Source organism: Uranotaenia lowii, chromosome 2 (genome assembly GCF_029784155.1).
Source record: "Uranotaenia lowii strain MFRU-FL chromosome 2, ASM2978415v1, whole genome shotgun sequence".
Lineage (NCBI taxonomy): Eukaryota > Metazoa > Arthropoda > Insecta > Diptera > Culicidae > Uranotaenia > Uranotaenia lowii.
Genome location: NC_073692.1, coordinates 146,480,667 through 146,503,111, shown reverse-complemented (window position 1 = coordinate 146,503,111; position 22,445 = coordinate 146,480,667). Strand labels below are relative to the sequence as shown.

At 33.6% G+C, this 22,445-nt stretch overlaps 1 protein-coding gene and 1 long non-coding RNA gene across 3 annotated transcripts in view; one reads left to right on the top strand and one right to left on the bottom strand.

The window, feature by feature from the left end:
• The window catches only part of LOC129748963 (disks large-associated protein 4), a 199,078-nt gene that overhangs the window by 30,806 nt on the left and 145,827 nt on the right, over positions 1-22,445 (top strand). The gene's annotated exons all lie outside the window — the stretch shown is intronic.
• Positions 12,580-13,859, bottom strand: LOC129748964 (uncharacterized). 2 transcript variants are annotated; one of them, XR_008737886.1, is made up of 5 exons: positions 13,694-13,859; positions 13,365-13,611; positions 13,077-13,299; positions 12,936-13,015; positions 12,580-12,846 (listed from the first exon to the last, which is right to left on the bottom strand). It is a non-coding gene; the product is annotated as an uncharacterized LOC129748964 (long non-coding RNA). The 2 variants fall into 2 exon arrangements; XR_008737885.1 differs by having other exon boundaries at positions 13,365-13,594.

The window sequence follows — 22,445 nt, the reverse complement described above, 5'->3', positions numbered from 1 at the left end:
GTAGGATTTTTATTGCACTTTAAAGAAAAATAATAAAAAAAATATTCCGATGTTGTTTTGATGAAATTTAGAACTTTTCGTCGAGTACCACTCATCATAGTTTGGACACTCTATTCGCTGTCCTCAACGGCCATTTTGTTCCACAATCTCTTCATCTCTGTTGCATCCGGAGTCGTCCTACCACTCTTCTTCATCTTCTGCTTGACAATTGCCCAAAATTTTTCGACAGGGCGGAATTGAGGGCAGTTGAGTGGGTGGATGTTCTTTTCGACAAAATCCACCCGTTGTCCCGATACCACTGCTGTAGTACCTACATATTTGCTGTAGTCGCAGCCTGCCAAATCTGTCGAAAACTTAACTGGTCCTTTGTGAGATATAATGTACGGGAAAAAAACATTTTTCCGGCACTCCTCTTTGTACATTTCGGAGTCCATGGTCTTGTTTTTCACAAAAACCGGTGTTTTTCGTCCAAAGCTGCAAACACCTTGCCAGATAAAACACTTTCTTGAAAACTTATCGGCAAAAACGAATTTGAACTTGGCGGGGATCGGTGCTTTGTAAAATTTTTGGCCAGGAAGCTGCCCAAAATCCATCTTTACGTACGTTTCGTCATCCATGAGGATGCATCCGTCGTACTTCGTTAGAACCTTGTTGTATAACTTTGTATAACTTGAATTTCTTGGCGATGTCATAGGTTTACCTTGGTTTGCCTGGGTTTACCTTGATCGTTCTCAACACCTTCAAATGCAGTTTCCGATCCTTAGATCCAGTATAACGCTTGGTATGAACCTGCCGATCGATAGTATGCATCTCACGGAAACATTTTAGAACTCAGCACACGGTCGATTTGACCATCTTTACAGATTTCGCGATTTTTGAACCCGACCACATCGGGTTTTTGACGTGGGTGTCCAAAATTAATTTTCGTCTCGCGGCTTTCATCACGTGTAACTTTTTTGGAACAGAACGAATCGTAATGAAATTTTCAGCACAGATAGAGGAAACATTTCCGAACAGAGTACTGTCAAAACATTCCAGATCCGAAACTAGAAGCGCTATGGTATAATAAACAGTGCGTCCAGATTCATCGTGATCCATGCTTTAGTGTAAATGATGAAAATAACAATTGAAGAATTTACACTAGAAAACTTTGTGTTGCCAAAGCCGAAAGGTGTTTTCCATCAACTTTTTCTTACTAATTACTCAAAATTAACTGCTGCTATTATTATAAACGCCATTTTCAATTTTTGAATGTTTCATATAATTTTTCGTTATTTCTTATCATATTTTAGTCACATTTAGAACTTTTTTAAGCATGCTCAGAATGTTGGTTATTTTTATCATATTTGTGATTTCGGTAATTTTACATTTTTTCCAGGTATTTTTGTCATTTATAGCTGTTTGTTTGTATTTTTTTTTAGTTTAACGAAATTTTTATGTTTATTGTCGTTTTTGAGCACAATTTATATTTTTTCGCAATTCTTTTCTATTTGTTGTTATATTTTATCCCCTTTCAAGAGCGTTAAAACAAAGTTAAGATTTGTCTAAATAACATAGGTCCTAATTACAGGGTGGCCAGCGAATCGGGAAAACAGGAAAACACGGGGAGATAAAACGGAATCTATAAAAAACCTTGAATTTCGAATCGAAACCGTGAAAATTCTCTATAACTTGTTTTTCTCATACAGAAACCTGTTGAATCCTAAAGTTCATTTATTTCATCGTGATGAAAATTTTTCTTACAATTTTTAAAATCCACAAACGGGATGGGAAACCATTTTACAATAGCTAGAAAAAGTTGAAAATTATTGCATGAAAAGTAGTCATACAATACCTCTCTAGGCATCCAGCAGTGATGTCAATTGAATTTATTGTTCATCAATGCGACAAAACATAACCCTGTTAAACAGCTAATAACTTTTTTGTCTATTAAAATACGAAGTTACGGTCTTCAGCAAAGATGTTCAGTGGAAAATTTCCTTTAGGAAACTTATAAATTGGCACAAAAACCATAATGACTTGGTTCCACAGAAGAAACAAAAATAATGTTGATTTTTCAGTACAAAATTATCAATTTTTCCATACAAACCTAAAAGTTCAAATTTACTCATGTATCAGGGTGTCGACTACCTGGAAAAACCTGGAAAATCAGGGAAAATCAGGGAATTCAATTTGCATCAGGGAAAATCAGGGAATATCAGGGAATTTTTCCACCAATCAGGGAAAAAATAAGGATCCAGATTTTATTTGAAGAAATTGAAACGTCATAGTTTATTATCTGCTAAAAATTTACTTCAGTGTAGGGTGACACCATCATCTACCACACGCTCTTTTTTTTAAACTCAAAATTAAGTAGTTTTGGCTCAAAACAGCACTTCGGTGGCTTCCCTCAACTTTGAGTTTGACTGGGCAATAGCAAAACTAAGTACTGATAGGCATACTCAATACTAAGTTCGGCAGCCGAACTCGAATTTATCCTTTTTTTCGAGGGTAGCTTATTTTCAGGGAATTAAAGGATGATTAAAATTTGTTGTACTCGGATGCTGCTGTTCCGGTACATTGCATTTCAATTACAGAGCGGTGGAAAGTTTTGACATTCCCGGTCTAAGAAAACTTCCGGATGTTACTTCCCACGGGAAGTAAACAACATCCGGAAGTTTCCGGACATTCCAAGCCGCTCACCATATGATGACAATGACGGACAGAATTTTACGCTGACACGGTGAACATGCATTTCATTATGAAGTTCCTTCATAGTCTTCCGGTAATTGTTCCGGAACGACATAATTTTGCGACGTGTTCGTTGGTTGCTGTTCCGGTTCGGACTGAACTCGCTAAGTGTTTTCAGTCCAACAAAGAGAGTTCAATTTTTAGTTCATAAGGTCGAACTCAGCTTTGATCCCTCGCCGAAGGAAAAAAAAAGGGATCAATTTTGAGTTCGCAGTTCGAACTCCGTTTTGATCCATCGCAAGGAGGAAAAAAGGGTCCTTAACTTTAAGTTCATAGAATCGAACTATGTTTTGAACCTCGGTCATACTTAATTTTGAGTTAAAAAAAAAAGAGCGTGCATCCGAGATATTAACCAAACAGTAGCGCTACAAAGTGCTACATACAATAGTTCAGAGAATTTGGGAAGCTTTTAGGAACAGGCATTAAATTTAAAGGAAATTAGCTCCTAATGTTATTTTTTGTATGATTATTGGGCAAAATTTTGTCATGAGAAGGTACTTGCAAGAAACGTTGACAGAAATACATTTGATTTTTTTACAAAAATTTCGAAAAATGTGCAAACAGCCCTCAAATAAGAGCAGACATTTCAGAAGTGCATTTTTCATAAATGAAATACAACTCTTCAATAAATCTATAAAAAATCTAAATCATTTTAAATCTTATTCCAGTACAAAAAACAACTCAAACACTCCGTTGATTCCAGAAAAAAAACATCAAATTTGTTAATTTGGTTAACAGAAAACAGGATAAAATTCCAGTTTTTTCAACCAGGTTTTTTCCTCGTTAGAATGCTTTCCAAAACAGAACTTTCGTAAATTTAGCTTTCAAATATCTCCAACAATTTTTTTGAATGAATGTTTTTGAGAAAATATCACTTTTTCATTCAAAAACTTTTAAAATACTTAGGTGTGTTTTCAATCGCAAGAAAAACACCAGTTTTTGAAACTCAATTTATCGCTTAGTAGCTATCAATATTTTTTCAAAAAATATTTAAAACGCTAGATTAAGACCTTAAACTTTATTCTACTTACTTTTTAAGAGATCTCTGAAGTAAAAACCGGTAGTAAAATGAGTTTTAAATTCATCGAAAATTTACAACCCTTTGTTTACCTTTTTTCCTGACTACAAAACGTCAAACATTTACCTGGCATCGCGGATCGAAACATATTGTTCTCGGATATGACACTAAGAATGCTGGTGAAAAAATTTCCTAAGCTCAGCGAAAAGCAAGTTCTGCAATTCCGTATCGAATGCAAAAGAATGCTGAAGGCAATTGTACTTAAGCTAATGAAGCGATCGCCTTGAACTTATCCTCTGACCAAGGCCGCCTCTTGCCTTGATCCGGCTGTTATCAGCAGCGATACCAAATTGGCCAAAAAACGAGTTGAGAAGACTTTGACTATATTGACAGATACTGGACGCGTTAGTAAATCCTCGGCAGATTTAGCAGTACGGCAGTATTCCAGAGTGATTGCCAGAGGCGATAAATTTGATAATTATGACCGTAGCAAAGAAAAGCTGGATCATTTTTGGAGTGGAGTACTAGCAAATGCCAAGTGTCCAGAATTCTTCAACATCGTCAAAATGATCTGCTGTCTTTCACATGGCAACGCGAATGTTGAACGTAGTTTTTGAGTAAATTCCGAATGTCTCTTCGATAATATGCATGAAGAATCAGTGGTGGCTAAACGACAAATCTATTATGCTGTTTTTTATGCTGGAGGGATAAAATCAGTCCAAATTTCCAACAAACTTATTCAGAGAGTTCGAAATTCACATGCTCTGTATTTGGAAGACAAATATCGCCACAAAAAGAAAGCTCTTGAATCAGATCAAACAAAGCTGATGAAGCGTCATCGAGAAGCGGAAGCAAAATCGCTTGAGGTGAAACGGAGGAAAATTTTGGAAGACGCACAGAAGAAGGCTGATAGCTGAAATCATAAGAATTTCAACAAGTGGATCCGAACAGGCTGACTTATCTTAAAATGTTTAGTATCACAAATAATACTTCCATTAAAATTATCGTAATAAATTAGTATTCGCGACTCAAAGCTTTCTGTGCGTTCATTTTTGGGGGAAATATATTTTTTATAACTTTAAGTTGCTTTCTCAGGTTATTTTTCAAACCTGGAATTTTCTGGTAAATCGACTGGAAAATCAGGGAAAATCAGGGAATTTTATTACCAGATATGAGTCGACACCCTGTGTAAACGTTACTCAAAAATTCTGCAAAAAATCATGGATGAGTTTTGGACCAAAACGAAGCTTTTTAGACCCCAGGGTTTGAGAAATTCAAAAATGGCCAATGGCATAATGGCATGGTTGCACTCCGTGTTTGGCTCGGGATGATCACCATTGGACAATGAACCAAATGAAAGGTGCTGAGAACAAGCAACACATTATCACTGTCCAATTTTGAGAATCTTCATTTTTAATACGAACCAATAACGATGCCGGCCAAGTTCATGTAGTCGATAGGGTAAAAGGAAGTGCAGCACATGTGATGATTTGTTTTGCGTAGACCGGCTGTACGCCATCCCTCCACAAATCTCACGCAAAGCAAAACTCCTAAGCTTCACAAGTTTCTGATCAATCACAAAAAAAACCTTTATTGAATAGTGACGATACGAATGTAAGCTAGGCAGAATTCTAAAATAATCGAATTGAATAATGATATTTCTTTTTGTTAGTTTTACATGTTGAAAGCTTCAGCCCAACCCAAAATTTTGAAACATCAGAATCGATTTTCGAAAAGGGCAAAATTTAAATGTGGTTTTTAGGGCATTGTATCGACAAAATCTCCCTTTTGAACTGCGACACACTCGAAACGGAACGTCTAAAGGGAATTCCTTACCACTGCCTATTAGACAGGAAAACACTATTTCTTTGTTAAAACCAGCTTTCTCTTCAAATCAAAAATAAAAATGATGTTTGTTGTTCGAAAACCAGCTTTGGTCTAGTTAAGTAGAGAAGATAGTATTTAGGGTGACACTTTTGACAATTGTGTTGATTATTTACTATCAATTCTGCTCTTATTCTAATGTTTGCTCTAAACCTGAGATTTAGACAAGATGCATATTTTTATTACTATTGTCCTGTAATAGAAAATGCTCTATGGCAAAAAATAACTACCGTTTTGTTAATTAATTGTCACACATTTCTCGAGTATTTGCGGAAACTCGCTTTAGGAAATAGATGACTTTCAACAATTAAATAAAAGAAAATTAACATTCAAACATACACTTAGTGAATGTCTTGGCAATTAAACTAAATATTTTTTCTTTAAAGCATTGCAGAACTGATACTTTCTGGGGCATTTTCAGAGCGTAAAAGAATTCTTTTTATTTCTTTTAGGCTTTGGGGCCCACACTGCTTCAACCAAGGCAAATTGCATCTTGAAGTGCATAAAATGTATTTTGTATTTCATTCGAAACTATTTAGAACGTCTTTTCATGCCATTTAATGATTAAAATTTTAAAGTCTCAAAACCTTAGTTCCAAGTAGTTTCCATAGTTTGGTTTTTTTTATCCAAGAACATCATGTTGATCTTTCATAAGTACAGTTCCGGGTTAGTGCAAACGATTCTACCACTGAAAATATAGTTGAAAAATTAATACTTAGCTCTGGATTTTTAAAGGACTTCCGAAAGTTTTGTTGGGGCCACCTTCATCTTTATCCTGCAAATTTCCTTCCGAAATGTCTCTTCTATGATTGTTACCGGCAAACCTGGGAAAACATTCTTCCTCTCGGAAATGGACCAAATGAAAAGACAATTTCTTACACTTTAATTTTTTTTTGCTTTGAAAAACTTCTTCCCGAAACGTCGTAGAAAAATATCTCGAGCATAAACTATTTTTAGCTCACGGATATTGATCAACAGGAAAAAAACTCATTAAAATAGATAAACTTTTGAATACCGAGAAGCTTAAATACGTTGAATTTAGGTAATTAACTTTTGTGGCGTTGATAGGAGAATTTATGTTTTTTACCATACTGCGCTTTCTTTACTTATCTCTGGAAAAAATAAACCTAAAATTTGGATGAAGAAATATAAGTGAAATCAAATAAATTTTTTTTAATAATTTTGCTACTATTGAGTTGCGATGTGAATCCATACGTTGAAATCAGGCAGTTTTTGACTTAATTTACATCTTGAAAACTATGTTGTTCAAAATTTCATCTATAGATAACTCTTTTTTTTATAAAACATGCTGAATCGAAACTTAAAAAAATGGGCAGCCATGTAATAAACATATAAATGGGGAAACAATTTCGAAGAGAACGATAACAAAAAAAATCGTACAAAATCAAAATTTAAAATGCAAATTTCACCTAAGACACATTCCACCGTGACGTGAAATCGCTTTTCCGGACTTTTCTGCACTGTTATCATTCTAGAATTCAACCAATTTACTTGAAAATGAAAAAAATTGTAGCAAACGGTCGCAGATTGAATTTCCTTTAAAATGAATATAATTTGGTCATTAAAAAGTTTAATTTGTTTGCGTTGTGATCGATTACTTTTGTGACGTGAATTCAAGCTAGAATTGACCATTTTTGACTTCATTACATATAACTTAAATTTCCTGTCCTCTCTGTGGAAAAAGAATATCGGCGTCGTCAAATGAGTTGTAGAAAAAACAACTACCCACAATTTGATGTGCGTAGCTTCTCGATTGAACAACAGCGAACAAAATTATGCTTATTTGAAGTTGGGACGTGAATTCGTAGTTGACTGAATTCACGTCACGAACTATCATTTATTTACATTACTATCAAGTTATTCTGAATCATTCTAGTGGTTTTCAAACTTTTTTCTCTCACCGCCCCCTTTTGCAAAATTTTCAAGCTCAACGCCCCCCTGGGCAAATTTTCAGAAAATCTATTAAAAAAATGAAAATCTGGATCGTTGATTTTTGATTTCAAAATTGTCGACCAAAACCGTAATATCCAGGCAAATTTTGTCAAAACCCAGGAGTTTCAATACAAAAAATAAAGAAAAAAAATTTCCGTCATAATTCATCAGCAGATTTCAATCATATTTTATTCAGGCATTCAAAAAACTTTTCATGATTATTTCCATAAAATTTGGTCAAAACATTTCTTTTGGACGCGTAAATGACAATTTTAACAAAACAATTTGTTTTTATGTTATTTGTTTTGGCAAATGAAGTGAAAAATTCCAGGAAAAATCCGGAAAATTTTCTATTCACCATTAATTTGCATAAGTGTTGAAGACTAAATTGCAATACTGTTTACAAGCCGGTAAAATAACGTAAGAATAGTATTACTTCTTGATATCTGAATTTGAGTCCTGCTCACAGTTATGCAGCACTCACGAGTCTTAAAGCTTAAATTAGATTCTAATAACTAAATCCAGGCGATGTTTGTAATAACCGAAAAGATTAAAAGTTTATCCATGGTAGATGGCACAATTGATTTTTTGAATCCATTAAGTAGAGATGAATAAATAAGAACTTAAAATAAAAATTCTCTTATCTGAAAATTCTTACATATTTTCTTTCAAAAATGTCTATCACTAAATCATAAAGGACGCCTTAAAATACTGATTTTTTCGAAGGTATTTTCTTTTTTTTTCGATTATAGTCGTTTTACCATCTTTATGGCATTCGCGACTTTATCAACGTTACAGTTGGCGGATCGTTATTGAGAAACTTATCCGGTACAACTGTGTTCGATGTTTACTCTCGGGCTCGAACTCGCGAACATCGACTCAGGAGACAACAGACTTGCCAACTGAGCTATATCACAAGCCCAAAGGTATTTTCTGTTAGGTTGATTTTTTAAGACAAAACATTTTAAAGATTATCAAGCATTGCCATCTAAAATTATTCTTGTTCTAGTATAACCCAAAATAATCTTAACAAACTCACGGTGTCTCTGATGGAACGATTTTATTTATCGAAAATTAGCATCGCTAATTTTTGCACCATTTGAAAGCTGGGACTTTCCCCTTTTATTTGAGCACAAATTTGAAATAATCCACCGGGGGCTCTAGAACATTTTATTTTTTTTGAAGATTTTTTAAACTTTTTAACGGTTATTTCATTGACAAAATTCTACTAATCACTGTGAAAAGGCTCGTCTTACATTAAGCGTAAATCCAACATCATATGTCAATAACATGATTTAATAGGAAATTTCCTTGGCTACAATTTTGTAGAAGTCATTAAAGTGATACAAATTGAGAGAAAAGAGTTGGAATGTCACAAACAGAGTGATTATTATTTCATTTGAAAAATCTAATAAACTTCTCACCACTGATTGTACTAAGAAGACCAGAAAAAAGTATTCTACGAGCTCAGTTCTTGATTGTAGAGTGTATAAATGTTCAAAATGGTTTATTTACATTTAAAAATCAATCTTTGACATAAATTTTATCAGGATAAACTGAAGTTATGATCATTTTTTGGGGTTTATTATTCCTGAAAATTCTTTTTTTTTTGGCACTCCGATTTTTCCAAAAATCCCTAAGTGGGGAGTAAATAAAGTTTCAGGTATTCTTCGAAAATTCAAACAGTTGAAAGAGTGAAAGCCAAACTTTAGAAGATGGGAGTAATATCACCTGTCGTTCAGAAAAAAATTTGCAAGTTTCCATCTTAAGTTTCTCGATTGTTTGATTTTGTGCAATGTAAATAGATTTTATATTCAAGTTTGTTGCAAGCCAGCTTTGGTTAAATTTTTTCCAATGTATTAAAAATTTGCATAAGTTTTTATTTAGAATCAGACCACCCCCCCTCCCCTCCTTCATCGTGATTTTTCATCTCCTAATGAACCTCTTAAAATTGTTGAAAACAAAGTTGATGTTGAGATTTTGTAATCCTTTTTTTCCTTTCCATAAACAAAAATCAATGAAGGACATTAGGTCCAGTTCGTGTACTTTTGAGAAAAATGAACAATCTAGAATTTTTGCTTGCAAACTTAAATTCGACCACATTTTCACATAAACGAATGCCTCCAAAAACACAAATTTATGCAATCAAACATAAACAATAGGTTGATTTTTATTTTATTTTATAAATGACACTTTATCATGCTCGTGTCTAAGGTTTTACAATCAATTAAAAGTGAAAAGTATCAAAGCTTTCAGAAATTACTAAAAAGGATGAAAGATTTTCAACAAAGATGTTTGATTTTGAAATCCAGGGGAATTATTAGAAGTAAATCTAATTAGTTTCCTAGTCTCAAATGTTTGTTCATAAAGTATTCAAACTAACTTAGCTCAAATATATAAATAACTAAATTTTCAAGAAAGGCGGGAGACATTTTTTCCAGAATAAAACCCTACTAATGTTCATAACTTCAGATAATCCTGTTTAATTTCATGTAAAAGATTGATTTTTTAAATGTAAATAAACCATATTGAACATTTATACACTCTACAACCAATAACTGAGCTCGTAGAATACTTTTTCTGGTCTTCTTAGTACAATCAGTGATGAGAAGTTTATTAGATATTTCAAATGAAATAATAATCACTCTGTTTGTGGTATTTCAACTCTTTTCTCTCAATTTTTATCACTTTAATGACTTCTACAAAATTGTAGCCAGGGAAATTTCCTATTAAATCATGTTATTGACATATGATGTTGAATTTACGCTAAAGGTAAGACGAGCGTTTTCACAGTGATTAGTATAATTTTGTCTATGAAAAAACTGTTAAAAAGGTTAAAAAATCTTCAAAAAATAAATTGTTCTAGACCCCCCGGTGGATTATTTCAAATTTGGGCTCAAATGAAAGGGGAAAGTCCCAGCTTTCAAATGGTGCAAAAATTAGCGATGCTAATTTTCGAAAAATAAAGTTTTCTTCCAGAGACACCGTGAAACTAGATCAACATGTAAAGCGTATACAAAATCAGTGACAATATAAAAAAAATCTTTTAGTTACATTTAGAAATAATTATTGAGATACTGGAACAAAAATTTACTTGCAGCTCTGGGAAATCACAGATTTTTTAGTCTTCAACCTGATGTCTAGTTCTGTAAGGTAATTTCATTTTTTGCATCGAACTTACTCGTTGTTATCCCAAATCTAATCTTCCAAATCTACGTTATTTTGTGATTTGCAAATGAGAATTACGACCTCACCGCCCCCTCTACTTCAGAGCCTTCAAATTTTTTGTGCACTTTTAAAAACGATATTTTGTTGTTCCGATTTTAACAATCATAAACTTTCAGTATCTTTACCTAACTTTTTCCTTATTTTGATTGACACTTGAATAGCAACATGTATGTAGAGGATCATACGTTCAAATTATTACTGTTTCTCATAGCTTTTAATTTTTAATTTTTTTTAAATCTTTTTGTATTTTTATTTGAAAATATCGAACTTATTAAAAAATCAACTAAATTATGTTCGATTTGTAAAAATCCGACCATCTGGAGGGTCAAAACAGCTTTCAGAGCATATTTCCCTTATGAAGTTTTAAAGAAAATCAAATTTTGAGACGTGAATTCACTCATTCGCGCTGTTGTAACTCAGCTAGATTACAATCGATTTCTATTAAATTTATTTTTTAGAATCGTATTATCATTTTTAAAGAAGATCTCATTTTTTTGTGTCAGAAAATGTCAAAGTTTTTTTTGTTCGCTTTTCAAAACAACCACATTGAATATAAACAAATTCCTTTTTTACACAAAATGAAACAGTGTTCCTTGGCTTCTAAACGTATTAAAAAGTGTTCAAAAAAATTAATCTATAAATTTTAATAAATTTTTTTTGGAAAAGTTGTCAAAATTACCACTTTTCCAAAAAAAAAAAATATTTTCAAAATTATATAAAACATGTTAAAAAAAAATCTCATTTTGCCGTTGGTTTTGTGTGATTTGAATTATAAAAATTATAGACAAGTTTGAGATTTTTCATAACTGATTAGCAGCTTCCACAGATGGTCTGCTTTCTGTGCTAGACATCAAATCTTCAAATTTTTACTGCTTTTTTATAACCGGGAAATACAGGCGAGATTTGTCAATGAAAAGTTTCTGGCTGGAAACCTCTCAGTTGCCCGCTAAATAGTTCGTTTTGCTGTCGATAACGAAAAATTTCAAAATATCTTATCCCTAGCAGTCAGAATATTTTGCGCACAATTTGGCCACCGTATTTGGTTTATTTTACCGATGGGCAGCAGACCTCGAAGAAATAAAATCAGACCTGTTAATAAGTCAGCTACAAATGTCTTTTTTAACGCTTCCTATATTGAAATTTACAGATTGTGCTTAATAAATGCTCTCTAAATCCTTAACTTCAAATTTTAGTTCACTGTTAGATTCTATAACACTCCTTCAAAGATTTATCATATAAACTTTGGTCGAATATTTGATTTCCAGTTGTTTTTGGGTTCCCTACTGGGAATTTTCTAGATTTTTCTCGATCCTGCCCAAAAAAAATTGTCAGGGAGCTTGTGTATTTTACGCTATTCCAAAACCACTTGACAGATTGACATGTACACATTATATTACTTAGTACACGGTAACCAAAGTTACTCGATTCTGTATAAAAATCCATACAGTTTCAAGAAAAGTGTCTCCACTTAGTTTTAACTTTGGGCGTTATACACAGAGTGTGTGCAAAGAGCTTTTATACATTTGCGAACTTTCACTCGATTAGTCAATTCTGTATATTTCGACATGGGGATGCCCATGCATTTTTGAGATTTCTTAGCAAAATGAAAGTTTTAGAATTTATTGAGTAAAAAATCACAAAAATTTATTCTTATGCGTAGTAATCATTGTTTATTATACAAATAAATACTCAAACTGGTCAACCCGGTAACGTAATCTAGATTTTTCACCGGCTGCCAAAAAAAATTACTGTAGCAGCGTAGCGCCTTGAGCTGCATCTTCAATTCAAAATTGGTATACATCAGGTGCTGAATGGTGCTTAGCGAGCTCGTTACCATCGTCCATTATTTGTTAGTTTTGTATTCTCGCTGGAGGAGAGATGATTATTGTAAAATTTTGGCTGCTCTTTGGAAACAACAAAATTATAACTATCTCGTCATCCAGTCATTGGTCCTGCTTTCAGTTCTGTGTTCCTTTTGCCCGAGATTTCCACCCACGCTATAATGTACTTTAACGGCTGCTTTTCGTTGCATCCTGCAAACAAACGCAAACAAGTTTTAGTTAAGATTTTCGGTAAGATTTAAACAGTTTGTTGATGAGTATTAAATAAAAAGGATCATTACCTTAACGTCATGAAAACGTATCTTTTGTAACTTGGCCTCCGGAGCTTGCCCAGGTTCTTTGGGCGGATGCAGTAGAGCCACTGAAAAGGGAATTAATAGATGATTATTATTTGTAATCAGAATTAAATTCCTTTAACGTACGAAAGCAGCTGGTGGTTTGGGGCAGTTCATATAAAACAGTATATTCGTAGCTCGTAATCCCCCGGTTGTGTCATTGTGAACATCGGCTAGCTCCAACCAAGGGAAATTTCTCTTCTGCGAAGCCCTCAACATATCCCGAGCACTAAACGATGGATCCTTCCGATTTACGGGCGAAGAATTTATCAAACAACTCCGGCTGCCCTCTAAAATTCTGGGAATCTTCCTAGAAAGGATAATAAAAGAATATGAATATTAATTGAAAACAAAAAAAATCTAGATGTGCTATACTTCTTTTAGAACAAATATATTGCCATATCCCTTCGTTTTATTTCAATTGAATTCCGTTCCATCAAGGTGGTAGTTCATCTTCCCGATCCTTCCTGCTCCCCGGACTACCCGCTCTTGCTGGTTAACTGAATCTTACCATTATTCGAAGCTTATCGTAACTTATCGGAATTGTGTGAAAATTGCGATTGCTTCATCTAGCATCACCCACGAAGGACGATTTTATCCGGCGGCTGTAGAAAAAAAGTTTCTTAAACAGCAGCATTTGTGTGGATATTCTCCATAAAAACAAACAATTACATTTATGAATTAGGTTAAATAATTGTACGTACCTTTTGTAATTGTAATTGTGATTTTTATTTTTATTTGTAAGTTGAAATTGATGATTCATCTTAAAAACTATTTGGAAAACAAAAATCATCATAACAACTTTTAAAAATTTCAATGCTTAACATCCCTTTCCAAAGCTTTCCAACAACAACAAACTTTTATACAGAGCTGAATAATCGAATTTTAGTTTACATCTGTATATTGCACAGAAAAAAAAATGTAATGTTACGATGCACGTAATTTTGAAATTCATAACTTGAAAACAAAAATCGCTCGAAAATACATGTAAAAATCATAAACAAATATTCAAGGTTTAGAAAATCCATGTAACCTTACAAGTAAGAACATGGGTAGAAAGAAATCGGGGGTTTTCATGTAATAAGAAAGCATATTTCATGTAAACCGCCGTTCACATCTTATTTCATTGTGTGTTGTAAACCTACAGTTGAAAAAATGTAACAGTGTAGTGTGAAGGGAATTTACATTTTTTCCATCAAAATATCATTCCGCGAAAAATCGTGTAAATGATCGATCCATCAACGTACAAAAGGATTATCAAAAAGAAATTTTACATGTCATTACAATTGAATAGAATTACATGTCATTGCGTGGATTGTTGGTAAGTAACGGCCATGTTTTTCATTTCTGTTTTCGGTCCAGTCGCAACTAGATTGTCTCTTTGAATTTGGACTGAAATTTGATTGAATAAAGTGCAACTTTTCGCGCATTAGCCGCTGCGCCACGATAACATAGTATTTTTTATGGGTTTTTATTAAAAGGTTGAAATGTGAAAAGCTCCATCGGTTCCGAATGAAATTTATCCTGATCAGATTAAGAAAAGCATTCCGTTTTTGAATTGGAATGAAGCTTCTTTTGAAAGTTAACCTCGTTCGGATTGAAAAATATTCCCATATCGGAGACAGCATTCGCACTCAGCATCATATTCAATCAAACCTCGTGAATCAAAGTGTGTGACAGTGATCTACGCAGTTAATAACTGCAATTTAAAGAAACAGGTAAATTTTCGATGGGATGTAATTTGTCAAATTCATTTTTTTAATTTGTTTTTGCCTTTCAGAATTTCGGGTATTGAAAACCTATTGGCGAATTACTGCGGATAAATTAGACAGAATGGCCAACTACACCTAAGACCCTGCGTTTAAGCACAAATTTTTCATGCTGTATAAGATAAAAATAAGTTGCATAAAAACTAGCTCGACAATCCGGAGGTGAGTGTGTTTGAACAAATTTCCACTTAATTTTTTTTTATCATTTAAAGAACGATTTTAGAGTTTTTTTTTAAATTTAATTTTAATTCTACAATTTCAATGGATTAGATAAGAACAAAAATCCATTTTTGGTTTTCTTATAATGACGTGTGTCAATTGCAAATTGGTTAGGAATGCCGGAAGTCAATCGTGAAGGTTCTTGCGGCCGGAAGTCTTGCAACTTTTTGTCCATTGGCATGGCACATTCACACAAAGCCAACTAACTTTCAAGCGCAAGTAAATGGGATTCACGGTAGTGATGCAACCTCTGTTAGTCATGCACATCATACTCAATAGTTTTTTCTGTAAAAATCTGAAAACTACAGAATAAAATAACCTGTGGCACAGTTCATGATATCACATTGATCAACACAAACAGAACAAATCATTGATTAGATTATTTCACATTGCGGAACCGTTTTCTTGTAAATTTAGACTAGTTAAACAAAATTAAGCTTATTCTACAGTAGCAGTGCAAGCTCCGTGATGATCGCATAATGTCTTCTCACGATTGTTCCGTGCAAAAGCTTTTATAAAAAATGATCTATTTTTCAGTTTCTTACCTAGAAGACTCAGTTTCTCAGCTTTTTCTCGCTTCTTAATGAATTGTTGTGATCTATACGGTACTGCAGTGCGTACGACCTAAAAAATCGAATCTACAAATAAATCAAAATATACATGCACACATAAATGTGACGAGTGCTTAGAAATGTACATAAAAGGTAGGCCATTTCGCAGAGTCTGCATGTATTAGAAAAGAGCCCTATTTTCTATAGATGGATCAAGCTCGTATACCACTATGTTTATGTATACTGACTATTCAGAAAATTGTTTTCTTAAAATGAAATCTATATATATAAAAATGAATGTTTGTCTGTCTGTCTGTTCCCTATAGACTCGGAAACTACTGAACCGATCATCGTCAAAATTGGCATCTAAGGGTTTTTGAGGCCGGGGATGGTTTCTGTAATAGTCAAAACTCCATCCGACTTAAGTGAGGGGGGGCTTCCATACAAAATTTGTAGTTTTTCGAAACAAATTAAAGTCATGACATCCATTTTCTCGAGATTTTTTCTTCCTTTGGGCGGTTTGTTTTTCGTCTCCAAGGTCGAGGCGTCGAGCCAACGTCGCAAAAGGATAGTAACCCAGGCATAGCATACTGATCAGTGGGAATATTTTGGCGCGTATTTCTCAACCAAGCATATTTTCAATGCAAGGGGTGGCGATATGAAGCCTTGATGTGATTTTTTTCTTCTTGATTCCTAGCTCATTTGTAGAGCACATGGTTATGAATGACGCCTAGATGTGACCAAAATTGACATTTGGCCGATCGAATAATACAAATAATATTTTTGTTTGCCAAAATCTGAAATTGAAAAGTCATGGTATCCATTTTTAGAGATTTTCTTTTCTTTGAGGGGTTTGTTTTTCGTCTCTATGGTCAAGCAAACGTCGTCGCAAGTGGATAGTAACCGAAGCATACTGTTCATTGATCGCTGGAAAAATTTAACAATCAGGCGTCTGTTTCTCAACCAAGTACCTATGTGTCTTATGCACGTGGGGGCGATATGCAACCTAGATGTGTTTGCTTAATTGCACGTGGTAATAAATAACGCCTAGATGTGACACGGATTGGTATTTTATCAATCAAATCAAAACCAATTGAAAGATTTCCAAAACTACTTCTATATTTAGTTCGTGTTAATGTAGGTAGCATTTGACTTTTCATTCGAGGCACATTAGAACATGTTCAAACGTTCAACTTTTTCTGTTAAAAAAAAAATTAAAAATTATGTTTTCTTCTAGAAATTTTTACTTCGGCCCAAATACTGAAACGAATTTAGAAATGAAAATGGGAGCTTTTTATTTTTAATAATTCTCAAAAAAAACCATCGTACTTTTTTCTTACATACCAATTCAAGTACGTACCTAACATGAAAAGTGTTTTTGTGTTACATGGCTGCATAAAAGAGACTTTTGATTGATCCGCTTCGTTTTTGAAAAGCGAGACTTTAGAACTGATATTCAACCGGACGCAAAATTTGTATGAGAAATTTTTAGTTTACCGTTAAAGTTTTAAAAACAATATTCCCTCCTGTCAACTTACACGATGGGGTAAGGGCAAACGTCGAACTTTGAAGAAATTCATCTTCAAAATGATTCAATATGTTGGAAAGACCAGAAGGGGAATTCCGAATGTTGAAACTGAAGCGGATATTGAAAATTCTTAAATGTCTTCGTAAATAAAGGTCATTCCCTTTGAACAGCATTCGTGAAAAGTGGAGTAACAAACATAAATTTATACTGCAGGAATACTTCAGATATATCAGTGAAACTTGATAGAACAAAAAACAGGAATTCGTATTAAATCCATTTTAAAGCCATTACTCTGACGCCTCTGTAAATAAGCTTTGCATTGACACTTGCCCTAATATACGGGACAAATGTAGACTTAGAAATTTGTTTTTGCCAACATTTTTGAATATTTGACTTTCAAAGAGAAAAGGAAAAAAACGCTGAGAACTTATTAAGTGATGCAACTGATATTTTTTTAAATATTTATATTTTTGCCGTAGTAAATTTATTTAAAAAAAAAAGAAATTTGCACTGCATTTAATACATAACTAATTCAATATATTTTTCATTACCATGATATGTGCTGTTTGGGACTCGAGCCGGTTAAATTTGCCTACCTTCTTCAAGCAGTGGGGGACAAAATTGGAAACGAGATCCCATGTAAATTTAAGATAAAGAGCTTTTCAAAGGAGGGACAATTTTTAAAAAGGTTTTTTCGTACAGAGTACAAATTTCAGATCTTGAAAAACGAGTTTTGAGATCAAGTTTCAGTAAATAATATATACCATCTTTGAATTGCAATTCAGAACTGCAGCTGCAGCTCTCATTTCAAAGTTGTTGGTTCTGAAGTATGATGAGGTTTGATTTAAAAAAATGCTCTCTAAAACCTAAATTTGAATAAATTTTTAGAAATAACCTTTATTTCCTGAAGGTGTAGCAAAGCACAACGGGTCAGCTAGTTATTTATAAAACAAATGGTGGTAAATATCTTAACATAAGATTTTGTGTGTACCATATTAGCCATTCATAGTTTTATTACTAACACATCCAAAAACAACTAAATGGCATACCTTCTGCAATGTGTTATATTTTGCGCCAGACCTACTTTTTGAGAGCTCTGCAGATCTGTCAAAATTCGACACGATTAAACCCTCTTCCTCAAATTTGGATCCTTACACCAATAATCTTAGTTTTCAAACGGGCGCAAGATATTTATTACCATTTTTGTTTTTTTCAGGGTAAGTGAGAGATGTTGGTGGAACGCATATAAAAAAGAAGTTTTAATTGTTTAAGAAAAAAAAAATTGTCCCAGAACCAAATAAATCAACAAAACTATTGTTTTATAAATAATTCATGCTCAGTTTGATCAAATTTGTAGACCTAATTAATGCAAAACTTTCTTGAAGGTTTAAAAAAAGTTTCAATAATTATCAATCTAAAGAAATAAAAGTAGATACCTGCTCACGTGTCGGTGATTTAATCAAAACCATTTGAAATCTGAGCATTTTTTCCCGGTTTTCCACTCCTATGGATTTAGTAATGATTTCTTTTCTTTGTTGTTCTCTATACCTTTTTTATTTTAATTTCTATGTTGCCTAACGACTGCTTAACTAATTAAGAAAGACACATTTATTCATAGGATTTTTTTTGTCGTACAAGGACTATTGGATTCCAAATGATCAAGTTGTTTGCACGCTCCTTAATCACAATTTCAAAATTATAATTAGGAACGTGAAGAAAAGCTCAAAATGAAAGTCGAGTAGCGTCCCTGAACTTTGAGTTGACTGGGACGACTGGGACGTACTCAAAACCAAGTACAGGCTTACTCAAAACCCGTAGGGCAGAATTAAGTCAATTTCGAGACTACTCAAAACTAAGTTTGGTTGCTGAATTCAAAATTATTCTTCAGATGTTTTATTGTTGAGAAAATACATGAAAATGAGATTTTATACGTACAGAACTAATTGTTTCTGTGCCTTCAAAGACATTTTACGAGGCATTCAATGTTATGATGAAAGTGACACTTCAACATATGGAATTTTAAATTAAGAAACAACAAAGAGAAACACGGATAGCTCTTTCATAAAAAAACAATTTTGTTCTTTAATATGGCTTAAACCTATCGAATGCTCCAAGTCTAGTTGTTTTTGGTTTTGCAATACATGTACAGTTCGCGTGGTAAAGTTTAAAACGATCGTTATTTCCCATGTTTTCGCTAATTTTGAGTTTATGAACATTATTTATATCTCACGCCAAGAGAAAAATAGAGATGAATTTGAAGTCATAGAATGAAACTATTTTGAACTTACGCCAAACTTAATTTTGAGTTTAAATAGGGAGCGTGTACCCTACTTTTGTCAAAGTTTGAGGGATCAAACTTTACAAGTTATGGTAGTTTTGATTTTCAGTGATCTTTAAAGTTCCCGATTTCAATTTGATTTTTGTATACCAAATTTAATTAGTTTTTAAATTATATGAAATTTTTGAGACCTAAGAAATGCTAAAATTGGTGTGTATTAAAGGATTGTAACTAAGCTGTGATTGATATCAATATTGGCTAAGTGGAATTGAAATCATAAGCTATTAATTAAATATTATTTTCAGACTACAACCCAATTGGATATTGCACCCGGTTCTGTCCACCGATTAAGGGACAAATATAAAGCCTTGAATGAGAAAGAACCTTTACTCGGACACAGATGGCATTCTAATCGTAAGTAAGCATTCATCCTGAATTTCATTTTCCATAAACAAAAATTACCAAAATTGAAAAAGTAAGATTTCTTTGCATTTTTGCTTAGACTATTAGACTGTAATGTCAATATCAGTTGAGATTTGTTATTCTATATTCAGAATCCATATATATGTCTCTAACTTCCAAATATTTACAACTGAAGGTCGCTGTACAACTCTGGTGAAAATAAAAAAAAATCTTATTTCGCCAATAACTCGAAAAGGGTCAGAAACAAGTTTTATAACATGGTGAAACAGGTGAGGAACAATTCAAAGACTAACTTGAACCAGTTTTAATGTTTAGAACCTCTGATAAATGTTTTCATTTCGATTCCCAGGATTTTCATTGTGGAAGTTTTTCGCATTGAAGGGATAGAAATAAAATCATTTTGAGAATTTTTAAACACACCGGTTCGAAATTCACCTGTTAACTTACATCATGTTTTACAAAGCCAATCTGTGTAGCTTTTTTGAGTTATCAACGAAATAAAATTTTCCCCTGAGATCAAACGAGCTTTACAGTAAATTTTGAAATTTTAATTCTTTTATTTGTATAGATATTATCAAGAACGCTGAACATTTGTTTTTGTGAAGTTTCGAGTAAATAAGTTCTAAATTTTATATCTTTTAAAGGTTACAAATTTTTAAAGCTCTCACTCATTTCACGGCACTAAAAATTATAAATTTTACAGATCTAAACAACAATCAGGTGCAACAGAGGCCTGCACAGCAAAAGCAACTACGTCCAATTGCTTTGTACGAATGATGTTGATGTTGGCATGGCATTTTGGCTTGATGTGCTCGGGAGGCTGTTAAAATCATCATCAGCATCGAATAGCAAAAAATTACAGATTGAGAATTCTAGTTTCTAGTAGTGAAGGGCAATAAACTTGATAATAAGTTTAATTAGATTATTTATAACATTTGAAATTAATTTTCAATAAATTGAAATGCAGTAATATTTGGTTGTTTTATATTTCTTCGAAATGTCTTAACATATATCATTGCAAGAAAATAAGTTTTCATTCTGTACTTCTTCAATTACAACTTCCCCATCGGTCACGGTCATAGTTAACACAAACGATAATTTTGTGGGCAAGGGTGAGGAGTCGTTGGAAGACATTACAATTCATTACGACGAAAAGAGAATTCCAGCTGCCATAACAAATTGTTTTGAATACATGAATCCAATTAGATTGCGAAACAATGATGAAAACGTAAATTTACTGTAAATAATAAGGGGCATGTAAATATCCTTTCCATTAAGAAAAGTATGGCTTGGATTTTACATTTCAAGTAGTTTTACATGAAATCAACCTTGTTATCACATGTAGAAAGCCGATTCCCTCCTACTCATGCAGTTACGGAAATTTACATGAAATAGCATGGGTAGAAAGACATCGGGTTTTTAGTGTGATATAACTGAATATGTCAAGGAAGTTTACATGAAATAAACTGTTTTATCACATGCAAATGGCCGATTCCCTTCTACCCATGCTATGTCATGTAATTCTACTTGGATTTTTCTAAGTGTGTGGCTACCCAAAATTACCCAAAATTGTATTAGGGATATACATTTTTTGAACAACAAGCGATTAATAATTTTGAAGGTGTAAGTGCTACACGTTTTATGAATAACCCAATTTTTCCGTGTAGCTTTCCGGAAATATCATCAATTTCCATCCATGCGTTCGAAAGTTTTTCACAAAATAAAGTGTTGTATTTTTTTCGAATACAATAAAATTTGCTCTTAGGAATTTATTGATGCGCAAAAAATTCGTAAGATGGCTGGTTTCCACGATTTTAGTTATTTTAAAGTACTTGTAGTTATCTTGAAGGTTATTTTCGGTGGCAGTTCCGAAGATACCCAAAATTGGCTGTCACATTTCTGAAACTAAACCCCTTTCACTTCAACTTCAGGTCAGTGGGCAAACGTTTGTCAAAAGTGGCTTATGCGTATTTCGCTGACTATAGGTCAGGTCGTTTCGGTTGACTTTCCCCTGGTGTTGTTTCGTGTTTTCAATTTGAACTTGGTGTTTTGATTTGTTCAAGCTATTATTGCATCATTCGAAAGGATGTCGCTCGAAAGGTTGAAAAAAGTTGGAATGTTTAACACAGTCAATCTTTCTAATCCACGCTGTAATCTCCAACCCGGCTCAATCAAGTTCCTATAAAATGCGTTTTCAAATCGTGGCATACATGAAAGCGTAGGCATTGCTAGGCGGTAATTAAATTAGTCCCGGTTTTAATCCAATTTCAAGGATGCCCTTCCTCCCAAGTGTCTGAGCATTGGTGATACCATTTTAATACACATTCATTCAGCTTATACTCGTTGGTGCGTCACCCGGCATCATGTTGCAAAGTCCAGTGGGATGGTCCGGTACATCCCACTCATTCACATGCTGCTATAGGCGCATACGATTTCATTAAGTTTTTTTTCGCTTACTTAGGAGTTAAGCCACCCTTTTGAACCCCTTTGACTTAGCAATTGTTGCTCCATCTCGACTATTTTTTTTCGTCTTTGAAGTGTGGGATTCGAGACGTGCGTCGTCGTCGTCGTCGTTGATGGAATCACATTGTACTCCGTTTATTGCTTCATTTCGAATGGGCGTTTAAAGCCTTCTTCCATCATTCCCCGTTGCAGTGCAGTGCGGGGGCTAGAGTTCAACTCAACAAA